The sequence below is a fragment of the Xenopus tropicalis genome, chromosome 2, assembly GCF_000004195.4.
Source record: "Xenopus tropicalis strain Nigerian chromosome 2, UCB_Xtro_10.0, whole genome shotgun sequence".
Taxonomy (NCBI): domain Eukaryota; kingdom Metazoa; phylum Chordata; class Amphibia; order Anura; family Pipidae; genus Xenopus; species Xenopus tropicalis.
This window is the reverse complement of record NC_030678.2, coordinates 93,949,593-93,971,017: the sequence shown is the minus strand read 5'-3', so window position 1 is coordinate 93,971,017 and position 21,425 is coordinate 93,949,593.

Sequence of the window (21,425 nt, the reverse complement as noted above, 5' to 3'; positions counted from 1 at the left end):
AGTGGAGTTATAAACTCAGGAGTTAGTGGGGGCTCTGTAAGTGGAGTTATAAACTCAGGAGTTAGTGGGGGCTCTGTAAGTGGAGTTATAAACTCAGGAGTTAGTGGGGGCTCTGTAAGTGGAGTTATAAACTCAGGAGTTAGTGGGGGCTCTGTAAGTGGAGTTATAAACTCAGGAGTTAGTGGGGGCTCTGTAAGTGGAGTTATAAACTCAGGAGTTAGTGGGGGCTCTGTAAGTGGAGTTATAAACTCAGGAGTTAGTGGGGGCTCTGTAAGTGGAGTTATAAACACAGGAGTTACAAACTAAGGGAGTTTAAAACAAGGTACTAAGTTTGCATTTATTTCAAGTCTTTTCACCTATTTCTGTTTAAAGGACAAGGAAAGTCAAAATCTTTTAAGCACACTATTAAATAGTACTACTATTGCTATGTAAAAACTCTATATTTCTGGCTTGCCTAATGAAAGATTTACAGAGATACACATAGTAGAAACTACATACTTCAGTAAACGGCATGTCTGTATGGGATATACAGTCCCCACAACCACAAATGCCTCCACCCCCCCACCCCCCCGCCGCACCGATTGCACCTGCCGGCTGAGTGGCAGCGACTTGCCACATGTATGCAGTTGTGAAACAACAGTACCAAAGTGCATAACTCTGTTGTGGTTGTGAGCGAATTGCCACTTTAGAGGCTCGCGTTAGAGCCCTAGAGGAACAAGTTGCAACACTGCGTTCGATTGACAATCTTGAGAGGAGTCTCTTGCTTACTGAGCAAGAGCTAGCGGGATCAGATAGTTTGGGGGAGGGGAGCAGCGAAAGGATGATAAGGCAGTAAGCTGGGTGACAGTTAGACAATCTAGTGTGGGGAAAAGGAAGAGGGAGGCTGTGCCAGGGTTTGCGCATCCCAACAGATTTGCCAGATTGTGTGACGAAGATGGGAGTGTGAACTCTGGTCTGGCGGTTCTAGATGAGGCTGATCTCTTTAACAGCCGGGAGGCCAGTTTCTCTACTAGTGGTGAGGAGGAGAGCAGAGCTAGGCCTAAACAGATTGTTGTTATAGGGGATTTGATCATTAGGAAAGTGGACAGGGTAATCTGTCGAGCCGATCGCTTCAACCGAACAGTTTGCTGTCTTCCTGGTGCCAGGGTTCGGCATGTAGATGATCGGGTTGACAAATTATTGGGAGGGGATGGGCATGACCCGGCTGTCTTGGTACATATCGGTACTAACGACAAAATGAACGGTAGGCGGGGGACCTTAAAGAGTGAATTCAGGGAACAGCTTAACGCGTTTCATGGCTTCTCTGATGAAGTGGCGAGAAGCCATGAAATGCGTTAAGCTGGGGGTGTAGTTCATCAACATGTTTTTATGGATATCAGAATAAAGAATATTTTTTATTGAAAGTAGTCCTGGCGTGCTCCGTCTATCTACACATGCTAAAGTGTTTGATACAGTACCTCACAGAAGGTTAATGATCAAATTGAGGAATATTGGCCTAGAACATAATATCTGTAATTGGATAGAGAACTGGCTGAAGGATAGAGTACAAAGAGTGGTGGTAAATGGAACATTTTCTAATTGGACCAGTGTGATTAGTGGAGTACAGCAGGGGTCAATCTGAATGCAGATGGTAATTCATTCTAATTTGGTTCGGCCAGGACCATGGATTCGGCTAAAATTGAACCGAATCCTGGATTCGGTGCATCCCTACTTAATATATTATAAACTATCTGTTGGTTATGTATTCCTTCTGGGGATATATTTTCCCTTTAAACTACAACTGTATGGTAGAGACCATCAAGATGAAGATCCCTTGTATATAAAGTTAATTCTAAAAATAATATTGTAAATATAAAATGAATACAATTTGTCTCTCTTTTTTAATGTATAGTTCTTTTTATAATATTGTATCACCATTTCATATTATGTTTAATATTTTCCACATGCTTAATATTTAAAGCCACTAGTGCATCATGTGTTTATTTGATCTGGCACATTTATTCCTTTGCCTGGGGAATCAAACTGGTCTCTTGTTTATAATGCAGAGACATAGACAGCCAGTGGTGCACAGTGGGTTTAATCATTCTTATAAATTTTAGCAGTTAAATCACATCCTTGAATCTTTCGTGGCATTTGAAACTTGCCAGCAGCAAGAGTCACAGTTTACAGTTTAGCTGATATTTGAGACACTAAATGCAAATTTTGTTGAGAAATTTGAATTTATCTTACCTTTATGATTTCACCAACTATACAAAGTTAAAAGTGGAACACTTTTAAATACTCAATATTTCCTTATATACTAAAATCAAATTTCTATTAGATTTTAATTTGATCAATAGACTTAAATAAATACTTGTCCCTCTGTCTGTTTCTTGTCTCCCTACATAGATTTATTTTATAAAGCATGTTTGTGAGAGAGGGTTAATTAATTTAGGGTTAGCTCCTTTCCTATTAGTTGTTATATTTGGTCACTAGATGGCAGTATTATACAGGGAATCCCCTTAGTGTGGAAGGTTCTAGCAGCATGAGGGGTACCTACCCACCCAGGGGGAGGGGATTGGCCTGGGAAGGAGACAAAAGCTATGGAGAAGCTGCCCTGGGCCACTTTGGCTCAGATTTAGCAATAATTCCAAAAGGACTGATCAGAAAGTGCCTAGGTGAAACTATCATCTACTCCAGTGTCCCCCAACCAGTGGCTCGTGAGCAACATGTTGCTCGCCAACCCCTTGGATGTTGCTCCCAGTTGCCTCAAAGCAGGTGCTCATTTTTAAATTCTTGGTTTGGAGGCAAGTTTTGGTTGCATAAAATCCAGTGTAATTGCCATATAGAGCCTTCTATAGGCTGCCAGTGCACATGGGGCCTATTAAATAGTCAATTATTGCTCTTATTGGCACCACCAGGAAATTTTTTATGCTTGTGTTGCTCTCCAACACTTTTTCCATTTAAATGTGGCTCACAGGTATAAAAGGTTGAGGATCCCTGATCTACTCAGTACATCTCAAGACAGTCCAGCTTGTGATATTGTCACCCTTCCTGTAATTTTGTGGAGTTCACCTATAATTATACCCCTGAAGCAAGCAGCTTGGTTGGGCATAATGGCATGTGGTTGGAATGTGCAAGCAACGAATCCTTGCTTGACAAAGGGGCTGTCCTAGCCTCGAAACGTTGCATTTCCGCAATAAAGGATTTTTTAAGGGCAAGGCCCGTATGTAGCTCTTGAGTGCCGTTGTTGTTTGCTTGTTTGGAATATGTGGTTGGAATGTAACAGGTAGTTATGCGGTCGAAAACCTCCTGGATTTTGGTTCTGGGAAGTTGACATCTTTGGATAGAGTAGATTTTGTGGAACCAGGAAACTAGCCAAGAAACAAGCTCCATCGAGAACTTTAGTGGGGTCAGTTCCCTAATGAATATTTCAGTACAGGGCCACAGTAAGAGAGTCAGGCTTATTAAGTTCATCTCAAATTGTATTGGAAACTAGGACTGGAGAAACATAGGCCAGGAATTCTCCTGAAGAAGGAGAGTAACATGACAGGGAGCATCAGTTCATCTGCAAGACTTGCGTGGGACTCAAGTTTATTAAGTATGTAAAGCAAAGTGCTTTCATTGGGGGTCACATTTATATTAAGGGCAGATATTTTTATGTTATCGGTGCAAATATATGTACTGATAATAGTGCAAGGTAAATTCAGGCATAATCATGGTAAATAACAAGGAAAGAATAAGACTGTGCAGCATTAGTTAAGAGCAAAATATCATTGATCTAAAAATGTAGAAACCTGAGGTGTAATTGAACTGAACATAACATTTTAAATTATAGGGACAGTGGAGATAATGTTTTGGAAGTATATTGAATTGCTGAGAAATTAAGAAACCTTTTTTCAATTTGTCTGGGAGATTCTTCCTTAATGTTAGTTTTTAATTAAGCAATTTTGACTCCATAACCCACTCTATACTCTTAAGCATTTATCAAAGGGTACAAAGACAGCTCTCTAAAAATTACTCAAATATACTGTAACCTTAACATTTCTTGTGCAACTTTCCCTTTAGAACACGCAGAACTTTTATTTATACAAACTTTTTCATTTATATGCTTGATGAATAAGCTGAGGTCAGACTGAACTGACTCCTCCAGCCTTAAGTTCTTACAATTCACATCTAATTGGTTTGCAAAAAGTCTGTAAAAATGCTTTTAATGACACGATAAGGGATTCTAAAGACTGGTTTAAAATACCATTCTGAGAGCATTTAGCTTGGGAGCGTTTTAAGTTACAGTTCCTCTAAAATATAATTACAGTAGAAGCCTGATTTTATATTTCCTAGGGGGGCTGCGTCAAAATGGCATCAATTGTGGGAAAATACTAAATCCAGGAACATAAAATTAGGGTTCTACTGTATTGGTCTAAGAGAAAAGGACTTCCTGTAACTGTGTAGTAGATTGAATTTAATGTTTCATTTGCATTCCAACACAATTTGTATTCCTTGTATTAGGTTTTATATGATGTAGATAGTGGTTTTCAAAGACAATTTGCATTTGGTCTTTATTTTGCATTTCTGTTCCTAAATTGTACATTTTGAAATTTATATTTCAGGTGTTATGCAGTGTGGTTTGAATGGCAGACTGGAAAATGAGCAGAAGAGAGTTTAAAGGAGAAGGCTAAGTCACTTGGGGGTGCTAAAATGTTAGGCACCCCCAGTGACTTTAATCGCTTACCTTGTACCCCAGGCTGGTGCCCCTGTTAGGAGAAAACAGCACCAGCCCGGGGCACCTGGAAGGTACCTGAAGGCTTATTGTACCATGTGTTAGCATAATAAACATTTTGTGATTTTACTTTACTTTTTGTGGACCATTGCCATTTTTTCTACTGAAATCCCAGAGTGCCTGCCTTTTTCTATCTTTGTGATGTAACCAGCCCGGGGTACCTGGAGCGGTGCACTTCCTCCTTCCGGCTTCGTTTCGCTGCAACTAACACAATAGGCGCATGTGCAGTAGAGTGAAAAGCCGACTTCTCTGTTAAAGTTCAGCTTTTCACTCTACTGCGCATGCGCATGCGCATGCTAGCGATACAGGAAGGAGGAAGCGCTGCAGGTACCCCGGGCTGGTGCTGTTCTCTCCCAACAGGGGCACCAGCCTGGGGGGAAAAGGTATGCGATTCAAGTCACTTGGGGGTGCCTAACATTTTGGCACCTCCAAGTGACTTTGCCTTTCCTTCTCCTTTAAGCCCAATACAAAATTATAATAGCTATAAAAAAAATTAGCTTTAGGACTGAAATGCTTCCTCCTTGCTGGGGTCAGTTTGGCAGAATAGAAGGCAAAATATAAATACATACATTCAAATCAAATGCAAAGTACACATATACATCATAGTAAAATGTTAGTTTAATTTAAGAGAAACTACTAATTAAGATCAGATCAGTCCCAAAATATGTGAGTTAGCATTGCTGTGCCCTTTGGCATCCCCCTTCTGGTTTTGGGTGCCAGGGTTACAATATTACATTTTTGTTTACTCAACCATCCTTGTATAGTCACGCTTGATATATTTATATATTTTAATCGGTTTGTTTTGCCTTGAGGTCAGTAGTTTCTGACACAGTGGTCTGTATTGCCCATTTTGCAGTTTTTGTATATGTTATTATAAGGTTCACAACAGATACTGTAGTTTTCAGCTCCTCCAGTTTCCTTGGTACTTTGTTTATATTAGCTCCTTCTTAAGAGATGTACAGTACATATTTTGGGCTTTCTAATTCCAAATTATGGTCCCATTGGGTGTTCAGGGATTCCTTAATCTTTTCTTGTTGATTAATGTCAAGTTTCCAAACCAGTATGTTTGTAAAGCACATTGGGCCACATCAAAAGATTTTGTAGCATTGTGCCAGAAATTTTAGGATAATTGTATCCTTATAAGACTTATTTATGATGAGGACAGTTTGTAAAAAACTGGTGCGTCGGCACTACATCGGCACTAGTTGAATACCCCCCAACTGTCCCGCTTTTCGCGGGACAGTCCCGGTTTTTACAGCGCATCCCGCTGTCCCGGATTGTTCAATGAATGTCCCACATTACGGAAATGCAGAACATTCATTAAACTATCCAGGCCAGAGGGACGCGCTGGCTACAGCCGAGCACTCCGGCTCCAGCTCGTCCTGTGGCTCCTACTTCTTATTCGGCTCCTCGTACAAACATTTGTATTATTAGCCACATGGAATGTTGTCCCACTGTATCTGTGTGTTTTTTTTGGGAAACAACTGGATGATTGCCTGCATAATGTGAATCTGGGTATGAATAAAGGTGTGCCGCATTTTTGACTGAAGTGTGACCTACTTAGGTGTATGAAGGTCTGCTGGTTGCCCTCCCTACAAATCTCCTTGCATCCAAACACTATACTTTGTACACTATGGTGGAGACTGCAATCTGCTTAGGAGCAAATATAGCTGCAAGTACCTCTAAATTGATGTGATACAGCCATGATCCACCAACTAATACAAATGACCCCGAATCACATTGGCAAATGTAGTCGCCAATTCATTCCATAAAGCAACATGGCTTAAGAAGCATGTATGCCAAATTTACCCCTTTGCTTTTTATCTTTGTATTGATCTCTTCCACAAGACCACTTCTTTATTTTAGGAATCAGCTTTTTATCTTCACTTCCCAGGAAGCTGTTCTACGCATACTCCAGTTAATCAACCTCAGAGCAGCAGGGTTCAACATGAAAATAAACCCTAGGAATGCCACAACCTGTTTGAGTCAGTTTCTTGGGAGAAAAGGAAAATAAAATATACTGGCTAGATTTTCAGAGTACAAGCAACAAATTTATTGTCTTTTCAAATGTTACAGTTCATGTGTAATAATATTTCATTAATCTGAAAGCACACAGGACTGTATTAGTGTCACAAATGATGCATGATTCAACAGCAGTCATTCTGTATAAATACGTAAGTGCCAATCATGATTACCCAGCTCTAGCTTTATTTATGCTTTGTACTTTATTTATACAGTGGGGGTCTCCCTAAAGGAACCAGAAACCAACTCATGAAAACCGAAACACACATTTTCTTTTGTTACAAGGATAGTTTGTATAAAGGATTTTTTGCCAATAGGTATCACTCACTTCTTTTTCAATGTGTATGATTACTTTGGCATTATGGTTTGACATTAACCATATTATGGTTTGACATTAACCGATATGAAGGCAAAATACATTAACTATGCCCTGTTTTATGCATTAAAATTAAAATCACAGGAAATCCAATTACTAATGACTGACATGAGCAAACACAATTTGACATGACATGACTGCCAGATATAGAGAAGGTCTTTCTGATCTAGAGCCCGGTCTCTCCGCAGCAGCAATCAGATGCCAATCACAGCATTCTTTGGTTCCCCTGCTGTACATAAAGGTATCCTGCTGGTTTAGAACATGCTTGTGTTTTCCACAGAGAACATTAAGTTCAGAATAAAAATAAAGAAACCATCAAAAAGAAAAAGAGAAAAGGAACTGTAGCTAAGAATTCCCAAACAGCACTATCAGAGAGAAGAAAGGCTCTCACAGCATTGCTGGAAGTCATAGGAGATGATGATCACTGCATTTTCATTCTCTTACGTGCTTGGGAGAAAATCAAGGATGAAACCATGATAAAAGACTGTGATTGGTTATAATAAGTGAGAGGAAGTAGTGGTACTTATTTGGTACTTCTTTGACGGTGGTTCTTTAGTGCCCCACTAAAATGGTCCATGACTGAAATCTCACTTCCAGCAGCACTTTAGTGTCTTGCAATCTCCCAACTGTCTAGTTCTATTCATCGTTTTCCTTTTTTTTCTCTCTCCAGGTAAATTACTAAACATAGTTTGTCTTACAAACGTCTAATCTGGTGATGAGCAACAACTGCTATCATTCTCAGCAAGCCTGTAGCAGTCGGCAGCAGTTTGTTCAGGTGTGAGAAGTATGTAATAATAATAATGTAGCAACAGCCAGATCTCCTCCAGCCAAGGTTCCAGTTCCCACTGTATCTTGCATTCTTCTTCACAATTTTGCAATATTGTTTCAAAAGTCAGAACTAGCAGTGCAGGGTATAAAAAGGGACAGGGTTTGCAAACAATGGCAATTATAGTTACAAAAGACATTTACAATGTAATGTATGCTGGAAAATTGCCTACATTTTTAATAGAAAACACTAAACTGTTGTGTCTGGGTTTAAATTCCCTTTAATTTTTCTGTAAATACAATCAATAGGAACTTTGAGCATTTCACATTGAGAGGATTAGTGAGCATAGTGTTTCTCCCCAAACATCAATTTTTGTATTTCAACTGACTGAGCTGGATGAGTATAGCTAGTAGCCAATTGTTTTTACCTTAAAAAAATTTGTGGACTAGTTCAGTTATAGAGATAATATAACTGTTTTCCTTAGATACGGGGCTGCATCCCATCGATCCATGGACTAAATAAACAGATACTGTACCATGGGCCATACACCATGTGGTCATAATTGTATTGTTTGGGCTAACAGTCCCAAGGATCAAAACAGCAAGAAGTAAAAAGAAGCTACTGTTGAACCATGCACTAAAAGACATGAGGGGACATTTATAAAATAGAAAGCAGAATGCAAAAAAGGCTGCAAATTGCTGTTTTTCCCCACTTTGTTTACTGCTTGCTCTTTTAGCATTGCTAAAGGTCTCCCATGAATACATAGCTGACTGTATTATTCATAGCTGTATTAGGGTGAAGCCACACTCTAAGGTCTTCACCCTTAGTGAGGGGTGGGCAGTAGTGATGTGCGGGCCGGCCCAGTATCCACAGGACCCGTGGTTCCCGTGGGAATTGGGCCGGACACAACATTTTTGTTTGGGTCGAGCTCCTCTGCCCTCTCCGCCCGTGACCTTACACTGCCGGCTTCCCGGTTCTGGCTCTTTAATTTATAGGCATGATCACGCAGGTCTATAAATAGAGAGAATTAGTTGGGTCGGGTTCGGGCTGGGAGGGGTGTGGGTCAAGAAAAACATGGCATACCCCCTACTGCCACCTACTCAACTCTTACCTTTCATGTCATTCACATATGCAAGTTAAATGGGCTGTTCACCTTTAAATTAACTTTTAGTATGATTTAGACATTGATATTCTGAGGCGATTTGCAAATGGTTTTAATTTTTTATTTTTTGTGGTTTCTGTTATTTAACTTTTTATTCAGCAGCTTTCCAGTTTTGTATTTCAGCAGCTATCTGGTTGGTTGGTTCTTGTTTACCTTAGCAACCAGGCAGTGGTTTAAATGAGAGTTTGGAATATGAATAAGAGAGGGGCTGAATAAAAAGAAACAATAATACTAAAACTTGGTGCTCCCAGAGCAATGGTTCTTTGGCTATCGGGGTCAGTGACCCCATTTGTGTACCATAGAAATCACAGCTGTAGAAAGCTGCTTCAAATGTACCTAGTTTTTGAAAATGAGCTCTATTGTCTCTTCCAGGATGATCTTTTTTTTTGTTTTTGCAGAGAAGCAGTCATAATTATTGCTACAGCAACTCAGAGTTGTGGATCTTAATAGAATTCATTGACTACAAGTAGCAACATATAAATGTTTCTCTCCCAGCAGCAACAAAGAAATAAATGGTTGCTAAAAATGATTTTTCATTAAAGGTATGACCACACACTCTGCTATAAGCATCACATCTGGTATATCAAGAAAAAAAATGTGCTGTTAATCTTTTTTTGCAGATGGGCAGATGATAGATATTTCTAATGAATAACATTATTTGTAAAAGTTTGGTGTATTCATATAATCAATCAGTACACGGTCTAACTTTTAAATGTTTGCCTTTGAAGGAAATAATATCTCAATATCTGTAGCCTCTCCTGACAGTCTAACAAAAGCCAGTCTTGATAATCACAGAATCTGCAAGGCATTGTGGGAACTGGATTTAAACTTCCTGCGCTCCTAGGCCTCTCTGTGGCATACCCCCCCCCAAACAGCTGCCAAAATCTCCCTCCCAGTCCCCAGTGAAGATGCGGCCAATGGGTGGAATGGCTCCCCCCAGAGACAACAGTTCAGAGAAAGCATGACAAATAAAAATACTTTTTTTTTCTATAGCATTAACATTTACAAATAAAAACCACATTAATGGAGAAGGAAAGGTATAAGCACTGTGGGGTGCCTAACATTTTGGCACCTCCCAGTGATTGTAATTACTTACGTGATACTCCAGGCCAGTGCCCCCATCAGCAGAAAACTGCATTGGTTCTGGGAACCCGCATGCAACAATCCCCTTTCTCCTGTTTTCTTTCTTTGCGATCCCAGGGCCCTCGCACATGCGGTACAATGAGAAAGCCTGTTTTTTTGTTGAGTTGCATGCACAGATTATTCGCTCGCAGGTACCCAGGGCAGGTTTCTGCTAACGGGTGCACAGACCCAGGGTGTCAGGTAAGTGATAACTATCTCTGGGGGGTGCCTAACATTTCTTCTATTGTTCACTAATGGCAAATTGGTTAGGTACCTGGATAGGGGGCATTTTGCACTAGTAAAATGAGAAATTTAGTGAACTACCTTTTACTTGTTTTCTGCATGTACTTGTATGAGGAAATACCAATACATGCAGTGTGTGCTGAAGTGTGTAGCCACAAACATACAGAACTTATTAATGTCAACAGTAAATAGTCATGCTGGAAGGTGGTGCTTCAGGCTGGCAGTCTTGTCTGTCTTGTTGAGGGGCCGGAGTGAGAGAAATGTAGGCATACACCCTCCTGCCCCCTACCTATCCCCTAACTTGTATGTCATTTAGGCTCTCTGCTGCTAGGTGCTGAGTGCAGAATTCATTGGGACACAAGTGCTTGTTAAGTAAGCAATAAGGGGCACTCTTTTGTGCATCTTAGTGCTCAAGCAATTTCACCCCAAAGAAAGTAAATGGCCCATATGGTTCCTCAGCAGATTACATTTTCAAAATGTCTGATCAGTTACTATTGTACGGGGCCATAGATTATATGTGGTAAATGCTTACTGGTACATATATGCACATGTACATGTCACATTATTAGATAAATTCAGCAGAATGATTTGAAAAAATGTTATTGGCACGATAGGCACATGGTTTTGGAGTGGTAGTTGGATTACAGGTTCCTTTGTAAAAGCAGTATTTTTGGGGTGTTAAATAAAGCCATATATTGCTGTAAAATTTATGTTTTGGTATGTTCAGTGTTTTTTAGAGCTGTTTAATGATACTTACAGTGTTTTTATTTTTAGCACCAGGTAAAAGGGGATGTAGGTGAGACGTGAATTTCTATACGCTGTAACTGGTGTATAGTTGTAACTGTATTGACAAAGTTTTTTTTTTTTATCATGAATACTTTTCAAGAAATTCAATAAGAAGAGTTAGTGAATCAACTTTAACTGTTTCCTGCATGTGACTGGAAGGAGATAGATCATTAAATACAGCTTATACTGAAGTGTGTAGCTGACACACTGAGAAACTCACAGCACTCATTTAGGTCAGTTGTTCTGGACTTTACTGAAAACATTTACCCAAACATGAATAATCACATCTGAGTCCATTATCAGGTATAGATCAAAAATCAGCAATAAGTCACATTCTATGGTATAATGTTTTATCTGCTGAACTGGTATGCCCCTAAATCTGCCCACACTGTATTGCTGAAATTGCTTGTAAGCAGATAAGCATCTTTGTCTGGGCACATTGTAAAGTCATTTTGTACATTCAGGTGTTATTTTAGTAAAGCCATTTTTGTTTGGCAATCTCCTCATCAACTTTGCTCAAGGTTGAAGTGGACAAATGAAATCAATCAGAATAATCTCCTTGAAACACATCGGTCTGCCTGCCGCTCCCAGACGGCTCAATTTATCACCCTGATTAGGGACCTATTTTTTCTGGGTATTTGTGACTTTTATTTGACTTTAAGTACTCTTGGTGGATTTAAAGGAAATCCATAAATTGTGTGTAATATTCAAGTGATATCTATAAAATGAACTTAAATTCTTATTAGATCGGTGGGGAAAAGCATAAAATATTTCATTTGCTTCATGTGTCATTCTAATGGGAAACGTCTGATATTACAAGCACCTATTTTTGTGTCTTTTTACAGCCGCATATTTCACATCACAATTTCCACTACCGAACATGTTTTGTTTGATTTACACATGCTTCTATTACTCCTTAATAAACCCCGTTGATTACATTTCCTGCAAGTTTTACATTACCATGTCAAATGATATTTGCTTTCTGCTTACAGAGCATATAATACAGAACTTCAAGCGCTATCCCACTGGTACATTAAAAGACTATTACCATGTCAGATGGGTTTTCTACTATGAAGCTTTCTAGCTGAAAGGGAAAGTAACTCTATCATTGCCTAAACAGAAGTTATGGCGCTGCCTGACCATACTCAGTTTACCTGTATGTGAATCTTTTAGGTTATTTTACAAATGCACAGTTATTTTAAAATAAAATTATTAACTGCTGAAAAGAAGCCAGCTTTAAAGGAGAAGGAAAAGTAAAAACTAAGTAAGCTTTATCAGAAAGGTCTATGTAAATACAGCCATAAGCACTCACAGAAAAGCTGCACTGAGTCCTCTATCAAAAGAAACACAGGATTTCTTGTCTCCTTTTTTGTAAAAAAATCGATATCAGACTTCCTCTCTCAGAAAAATCCTTCATTCCCGGAACCAGAGTCTGTTCTCTTCCTTCTCCTGCTCATGGGGGTCCCATAAGACTTCATAAAATTCACTCCCCCACCCTTAGGAATGTGTGATCTGAGCTATAATGGCTAGAGCTGCAGCAGGAAGCTATGAAGGCCAAGCTAAAATGGCAGCTGCTGTCTAAAACAAACAGTTAAAGCTTCTAGGGCTCTTTACTCAGGTAAAGTAAAGTTTTCTAAGTCTCTCTGTTTAAGATAGCAGCTGCCATTTTGGCTTGGTACAACTTCACTTCCCTCTCCTGCTTGTGAACCTGGCATTCTCATAGCTCTGGGATCAGATTACAGCAAGGAGGGAAAAGCGAGAGAGAAGCAAGGTGCCCAGGCTCACACCGTGCCCTGGAGGTTTGAGCTGAGAGAAGGAAGTCTGATATAGAAGCCCATGTGTAGACAATAGAACCAAAGGAATGCCATGTTTCTTTTTGCAGAGAAGAGCAGCAGCTATGTGAGTGTTTATTGGTGTATTTACATAGACCTTTCTGATAAAGCTTACTTAGTTTTAGCATTTCCTTCTCCTTTAAGGACTGGAGCCCAAAACTGGAATGCATACTCAAGGTGAGGCCTTACCAGGGACCTAAATGAAGAACTAAAACAAAAATTCCCCTTAAAAACTTCTGTTTATATGTTTATTCCCATTGAAAATATGCTCCAGAATCCTATGCCAACATTTGTCAAAATGGAAAAATAAAGAATGTTTGCAGTTTAGCTTCTAAATGTTGTATCTATCTATGTTTGACAAAAATTCTTCATTATCCTCTACCAGCTCTTCAGATTGTAATAAGGGATGAACAGTTTCCACATGAACTGGGTACAAGGATTTGGCAATGAAACATTTAAGAATCTGTGCTTATTTAATCATAACCTTTTAGAAACACTTTCTTTAATCCTTAGACCTGTTGCTCGTGGATAAGCTGGTTTCTCCTTGGCTTCTGACCCTCAATAAAAAGAAAAACTGGTGTAAACGATGTTTATGCCATAAAAAAGATTTCTAGATATTAGGATGTTTTGCTGCAAAGAAATGACTGGTGCAGACCAATGCATTTTAAGCCTTATCTGCACTGAAAAGGTTAATCTGCTTGCTTCCCGGAATAAACTATTTATTGTTCTGTAAAGGCCAGTGAAAGCAGCTTAGAGCATTACAGCAATAAGCCGTACATTGCATCCCAGGGGATGGCAGGAATGAGGGGAGAATATATTTATGACGCTATCTGTCAGTCAGAAGCAGTAGCAGCGGACACTTCTACAAGATGCCTATAAAAATAACTTGTCTTTTTTCAGCCTGCTCCAGGCTTTATATTATCATTATTTGACAAAGAATGTCAAGGAAGCTAACAGAATACCTAAATCTAACCTTTGAGTTTTATCCAAAGCAGGAATAGTTCCCAACCTACTCCCCCTCAACACAGACGCAAAAATACAGTGTATGTGAATTGCTAGAGTTTATTACTTATACAGGCCCTTAATTGTAGCCAAGGCCCTAATAGCTGTACCCAGTTTAACTACTCTGACACAAGACACATTTATTATTTATTTCCTGTTGTCAAAAATAAATCACTTAAATCAGAATGATAAATGACTAAAAGGTGTTCTCCTATTAAGAAGGCTAATATCTAACCTTCCACTGCCACTTTTCCCCTTGAGATAATGATACAGGGAAACATACTGGAAGGAGAGGTAGAAACAATGGATGCCCTAGATTGTGTGCTTACTACAGTTAGGGTAGGAATAGTTTGGGTTTGGGTTTACAAAATCTCAGCAGATTCACTAAAAGACACATATAGGAACACATAGGAACAGGACAGCTGTATATCTGACTTGTTTGTCACCAGATGGCTGTATTGAAACTCAGAATCAATACACTGGTCAAAGCCAGGGCAAGGATAATGAATCAGTAGAGAGGCTAGGATCAGGGCGGACAACATAAGTTTGTATTCAGAAAATGTGCAGCAGGTAATCAGTCAGTAGCAAAGATCAAAAAGGCTTTTGGGGAATTCATAAAAGTGGTGATATTGAGATAAAATAAAAGTGGAGCTAAATTTGTCGAATTTTCTGCCTTATTCACAAACCTCTATCTCCACTTTTGTGAATTTGTCTTTCAAACAGACAGTTTACAGAGTTTGTCTTTTAGAAGTCATTTTACCAACATTTTTTTATGAATTGTTTTTTTAGCTCTTATTAAATCGTATTAGTCGTTCTGCCATCAAACCCAGTCCCACATGTATTTGAGCCTTGGAATAATGGTTTTGCATTTCATATGCTAGTCATTTCACTTTAGGAGCATTTCCTGAAGGGAAATTTTAGTTTGCCTAGAAAAATTATATGTCAATTTTTCAGGATAAGTTGGGCTTTCTAACTTTTCCTATATTCCACTTCTGTAACAAGATTTAAGAGTCTAAATATCTTCTGTATGGGAAAACATGAATGAAGGGCCCACCCCCTGCACTACTCAGCCACCGCACTACTTCTCTAGCTCCTACTGATTACTGGTCGACAGCAATCCGGCCCACCCACAAACATACCAGGTGAAAAGGGGCCCAACAGGACCCAGGCCGACAAGGTTTTTATCCAGTGCCCTGTTGGGCCAGTTCAACCATGAATTCACAGTACCTCAATATCCCAGTTTGGGTGCCAGTATGCATGTGCTGTTTACTGATCACCAAGATGGCTGCTGGGTTTAGAAGGGACACAGCTAAAGGTGGGCGCCAATGCTGTCAAGCATCTGTTGCAGAAAATGTCAGTGAAGTGATTAAAGAGGGGGCACTGCTGCTAAAACTAAAAAAATGTTAAGATAAAAATGATTCAAATATATTCACTCAATATGTTATTATTGCCTCATTCATTAAGCTAAAACTAGCATAATCATGCAAATGTGAGGTAATCCCCATTAATATGTTAATGATCCCCCTACAAGAGTGGTGAAATGGAGACTGTGTGAAACAAAGGAAAACAGAAGACATTAGATTTGCTCTAACACAGTTACATTGAGCTTTACGCGATTTTAAAAATGGCAGGGAAAAAAGTAGTTAAAATGACGTTTAAATGTCATTTAAAAAGCAAATTCACAAAAGTGTCTGTAAACTTTCTGTCACCAAAATCTGAAAAGTGCCAGCTGAGTCAGAATTTAGTCGGATTTCTGTTTGTGGATATGGAAAAGGGTGTTTTACACTAGTTTTCACTCCAAAAAAATCACTTTTGTCAATTCCCGCCAAATTGATGTCCATCATCTGTTTACTTTTACATGATGTCAAGAGTTTTCTGATCATTATTATAAATTCTTTGCTTGATTTTGAGATGAAATTACACTTACTTTTATAGAATTCAGGTAAAGGACCTTTTATCCAGAATGCTCAGGACCTGGTGTTTTCTGGATAAGGGATCTCCAAACTTTGTCTGCTAAAAAATCATTTAAACATTAAATAAATCCAGTCTGATTGTTTTTCCTCCAATAAAGATTCATTATAGTTAGGATTAAGTACAAAGTACTGTTTTATTATTACAAAGAAAAGGAAATATGTTTTGAATTATTTGATTAAAATGGAGCCTATGGGAGATGACCTTTCCATAATTTGGAGCTTTCTGATAACTTGTTTCTGGATAACAGATTCCATGCCTGTTTTGGTAAATATATATTTTTAGTGACAATTTAGACTAGACTAGAAATATTTTGTGTCCTGTTTAGATGAATACAGAGCAATATGGGTTTATTAGCAGATACTTAGGGGCCTATTCATTAATGTACGATTGCGTCCGAATGCTAAAAATTTGTATTTTTTAGAACTATGCATAAGTTTTAGAACTGCGTGTATTTTCTGCGATTTCGTTAATTTCCTCAACTTTTTAGTTCTTTGCAACAATTTTTGCATCAAAATCATATTTGTTGCAACGAGTACAAAAGTTTCGGATTCATTTAAGCTTCGGTATCGTGACTTTCCTTGGCCAGGTTGGAGCTGCAGAGTGCCATTGATTCCTATGGGAGACTTTCCTTGGGCCAGGTTGGAGCTGCAGAGTGCCATTGAGTCCTATGGGAGACTTTCCTTGGGCCGGGTTGGAGCTGCAGAGTGCCATTGAGTCCTATGGGAGACTTTCCTTGGGCCGGGTTGGAGCTGCAGAGTGCCATTGAGCCCTATGGGAGACTTTCCTTGGGCCAGGTTGGAGCTGCAGAGTGCCATTGAGCCCTATGGGAGACTTTCCTTGGGCCAGGTTGGAGCTGCAGAGTGCCATTGATTCCTATGGGAGACTTTCCTTGGGCCAGGTTGGAGCTGCAGAGTGCCATTGAGCCCTATGGGAGACTTTCCTTGGGCCAGGTTGGAGCTGCAGAGTGCCATTGAGCCCTATGGGAGACTTTCCTTGGGCCAGGTTGGAGCTGCAGAGTGCCATTGAGTCCTATGGGAGACTTTCCTTGGGCCAGGTTGGAGCTGCAGAGTGCCATTGAGTCCTATGGGAGACTTTCCTTGGGCCAGGTTGGAGCTGCAGAGTGCCATTGAGTCCTATGAGATGCTTCCAAAATCATGCACTGAAGGTTCAAAGTCAGAGTTTTTTGCGCCACTTACAATTTTAAAAATTTACAAATTTCTGAACTTTTGGATTATACCACAATATTTTCGTACGACCACAATGCAAAATTTTCGGGCTTTTAACGCACATCAGAAATTATCGGAATTTATCTGAATTTTTTTAATCGTACTTTTAAATGTCCGAAATTCGGACTTAAAGTGATACTGACACTAAAAAACGACTCCTCAAAATATGAATGTACATAAAAAGTTGCCTATAGGTCATGTTTTTCGCTGAGAGATTTGCTTTTGTAAATAATTGTTACTTTAAGTTCCTAAACCTGACTGTTTTGCCAACCTGACTGTCCCTTCTCAGCCTGTCAGTTATAGCTTCTAATGCTAACGGCCTACTGCTGGACAAATATGGCAGCCCCCTTATAGGGGAACATGGGGGATCAGACAGGTAATATAAAAGCATTGGGCAAATACTTTTATGGCAAAAATGAAGGTCATGTAAAGACAATGTTATGATAGATGTAAAAAAAGGTTTAATTTCTGGTGTCAGTATCTCTTTAAATAAATGGGCCACTAATGGGCTGATTCAGTACAAGTTCAAATCCCGAAATGGGAAAAATCCAAATTAAATACGATAATTTCTGAAATATCACGAAAATGCTAACGATAAAATCGTACTAGTCACGATAATATTGTATTGGCGATCGGAAAGTCACAAAATTATCGTATCCGAACGATCGTAAACAGCAGGAAAACCTTTCTGACTTTGGTCCTTCTGTGCATGATTTTGGAAGAGTCCCATAGGACTCAATGGCACTCTGCAGCTCCAACCTGGCCCTAGGAAAGTCACAATACCGAAGCTTGAATTAATCTGAAATGTTGTATTCGCCGCAAAGGCACTAAGGTACAAAAAAGTCGCAGAAAATGCACACAGTACGAAAACATACAAATTTGTTGTATTCAGAGCGATCGTACTTTAATAAATAGGCCCCTTAGTATTGCAGAAAGCTGCCCAAAGGAAGTGTTTTCAAGCTGTATATTCTTATAACTGATATAATGTGTGTAAAAAGCTCTCACTGTATTCCTTCTTGAGCAATAAAAGAGGGCAAATTACAATACAGTGCACAAAGATTTGACATGTACTAACTCCCATCCCCATTCTGCTTGAGAGAGAATTTTGTGTTAAACTATTATGGACAGCCCTACAATATATAGAATTTAGTCTTATTATTCATTAATAATTTGATTAATTAGGAAAAAGGTAATTAACTCGGTGGAACAGAATAAACAAAAAACAATATAATATATTAGTATGAAAATATGTATTTGAAGAAAATTTCCACTTTATGCATTGTTTGGTACATTTTGCATGTCCTAGTGCTTTGAATATGTAGTAATACTTGGATCTTTCATTGTTCATTACAGATTTTTTTTTTGGTGCTGTACATTGTATTTAACCATTTGGATAGCAGGAAATGATATAGGAAGTACTACAATTATGGAATCCATTATCTGCAAACCTTTCATCCGGAAAACTCAGAATTTCCCATAGAATCCAAAAATGACGACATTTTTTACTCTGCAAAGCCTGGTGACGTTCTGAATTTTGTTACCATTATTTTAAACAGCACAATAAATAGGCCCCTAATTGTAGTCTGCTTATAAAAGACAAGCAACTTATGAATACAGTTTCACTGAAAAAAAATGTGGTGTGTTTCGCCAGAAAAAAACCACAGACATCATTATCTCCCCCTAGCCTTCCACATCAACCAATAGGATGACACACTTGGTGGACTTGAGGCCCGTGCATTTGCAGATTCTATAAACTTCATCAGTCACACCATTTTTTCATGGGCAAAAACAATGTGTATGGATTTTTGATGAATGATTTGTCTATCATTGATGGCCAAAACCTAAATAAAGTAACAACCACATGAGGGAAATAGATCAGCCATAGTTACATTTTGAATTATCTGCTTATCCTCTTATTTCTTTGTCGGATTTACAGTAAATAATTTTATTTTGGCAAAGAGATTACTGAGTAAGTATGGATGGATTAGGATGGTTACAGATGGAAAACTGTGCAGTAAAGATTCCTTCAGCAGGAGATGTCACAACCACTTAAACTGTGAAAAGGAATATTCCAAATATAAAGGCAAAGCAAATGAATTTCACAATTTAGAATTTCAACATGAATTAAAAAACGCTCTTTTGAGCTTTGCTTACGCTATTCCAATGCTTTTGGTAGCCGAGAGTAAAATGAAACTTTTCATTGGTTATATATATTACTCCATTATATAAGGTAATAACTTGTTGAACATTTGCTCAAAGCAGAGTAACCCATACACACCAATCAGATATTTTATTTTAAATAGAGGCCAGGTAATTGATTTAAAGCTATGAATACGTAGAATATTACTCTAGTAGCAGGCTAGTTGGCCATGCTATGCTCTCCTTTCAGGAATATTTCCATTATTTAAATATCATATTTCCTCCTAATTTGTGCAGTTGTTACACATAAATTGGTAGAGAGTATAAATTAGTCATGTACCAAATTGATATGTATTTAGCAGAATTCTCTATCCATCACAAATGGTTTGGCCCAATACCTAATCAAAAATTGGCCAAATACTAAACCAAAACCAGTTCTTTAATTTTATATAAAGGGTTCAGGTTCGAATATTGGCTGTAACTTCTGTAAAAAGCTGAGTCTCTATCCACCATTTTGTGTGGAAGCAGCAGAGGAAAGGTCCCCACCCACCCTCCCTTAGCTGGTGGTTGTTTTTGCTTGTTTTAATTTCTTGTTTTCTAGTTGTCACATATGTGGTTGAGGGGTACATGGGTTTAGTTAGCTAGTTGGGGGAACTAGGGTGAGAATAGGTGGCATGGATGATCAGCGTCTTGGTAGTTGTCACAGCTTCGGCGGGTCCTTGTCAGTCTGCCGGGGGTGAAGCTTGTTATGGGATGCCAGATCAGATATAGTGGATGGTTTAACCCCTAGTGGGTGACCATCGGTGGACGGAATACAAATGGTGCGCTATAAAGCACTGGGTGGGTACTAACATGTAAAGTAAAGAAGGGGACCGGATAGGTCCCGGATTGGCCGTGGGTATCCTCCGAGCTAGGGATTGGGCGGCTGGAGGATAGCACAGCTCAGGCTGGTTGTGGAAGGGCAGACTGGCAAGGGGCTCAGGGTCAGTGTTTTGGGCATGGTAATGTTTTGCACTAATGATTATATTGATGTATTGTTTATGATTATACATGTTTACCATTTTGTATTGTATTCAATAATTTTGCACTGTTTGTATTATTAAATAAAGCTGTGGCCATAATCATTCCAACAATTATATTGTCACGCAGTTTTTATTGGTGAGTGAGGTGAGCGAGTGTAGGCTGATGTGTGGGTCATGTATTTAATCATTTGGATAACAGCAAAAAGATATAGAAAGTACTACAAGTATAAAATCCATTATCTTGGAACCTTTTATCCGGAAATCTCCGAATTACAGGAGGGCCATCTCCCATAGAATCCGTTTTATTCAAACAAATACATTTTTAAAATTGATTTCCTTTTTCTCTAATAATAAAACAGTACCTAGTAATTGATCCAAATTAAGATATAATTAATCCTTATTGAAGGCTTTTTTCTTATTGGAGGAGTTTTTTCTGCCTAAATTAAACAATTGTATGTATGCATTGAATTTGTAACGTTGCAGAGACTCAGCTTTTTACCGAAATTACAGCCAATATTGCAAATTACTTTGGTTTATTTAGTTCCATTTGAAATGCCACTTAATTAAAGCAATTTGTGGAATGCACAGATTCCTAATTTATAGGTTAGAACGCCAAAATTGTTCACCATGCTCTTTAAATAATGTGATTTTTTTCCCTACAGTTTAAGCCTTTATTTTAGTATTAGTTCAACATTTTTAAAATGTAAAAATCTCTACAATCTGATGGTAGAGATGTAATACCAATTGTTAGGTAGAGTACTAGTCTTCTGACTAGTCTTGTGCCCCTTATTGTTCTTGTTGTTAGTGTTTATCCTCTGAGTCTTTGCACTTTTGACAAATCTTTTCCCTCAGCTGAACCTCCATCATGTCTAATACCATTTGTGGACCCTGAACAGTCTCAGGTATACTAATCTGGATGAGGAATTTTTATTTTAGGCAGTTCAGAAAACTACTAGAAAAGATACTGTTTTGAGTCTTCTAATAACTAATACCC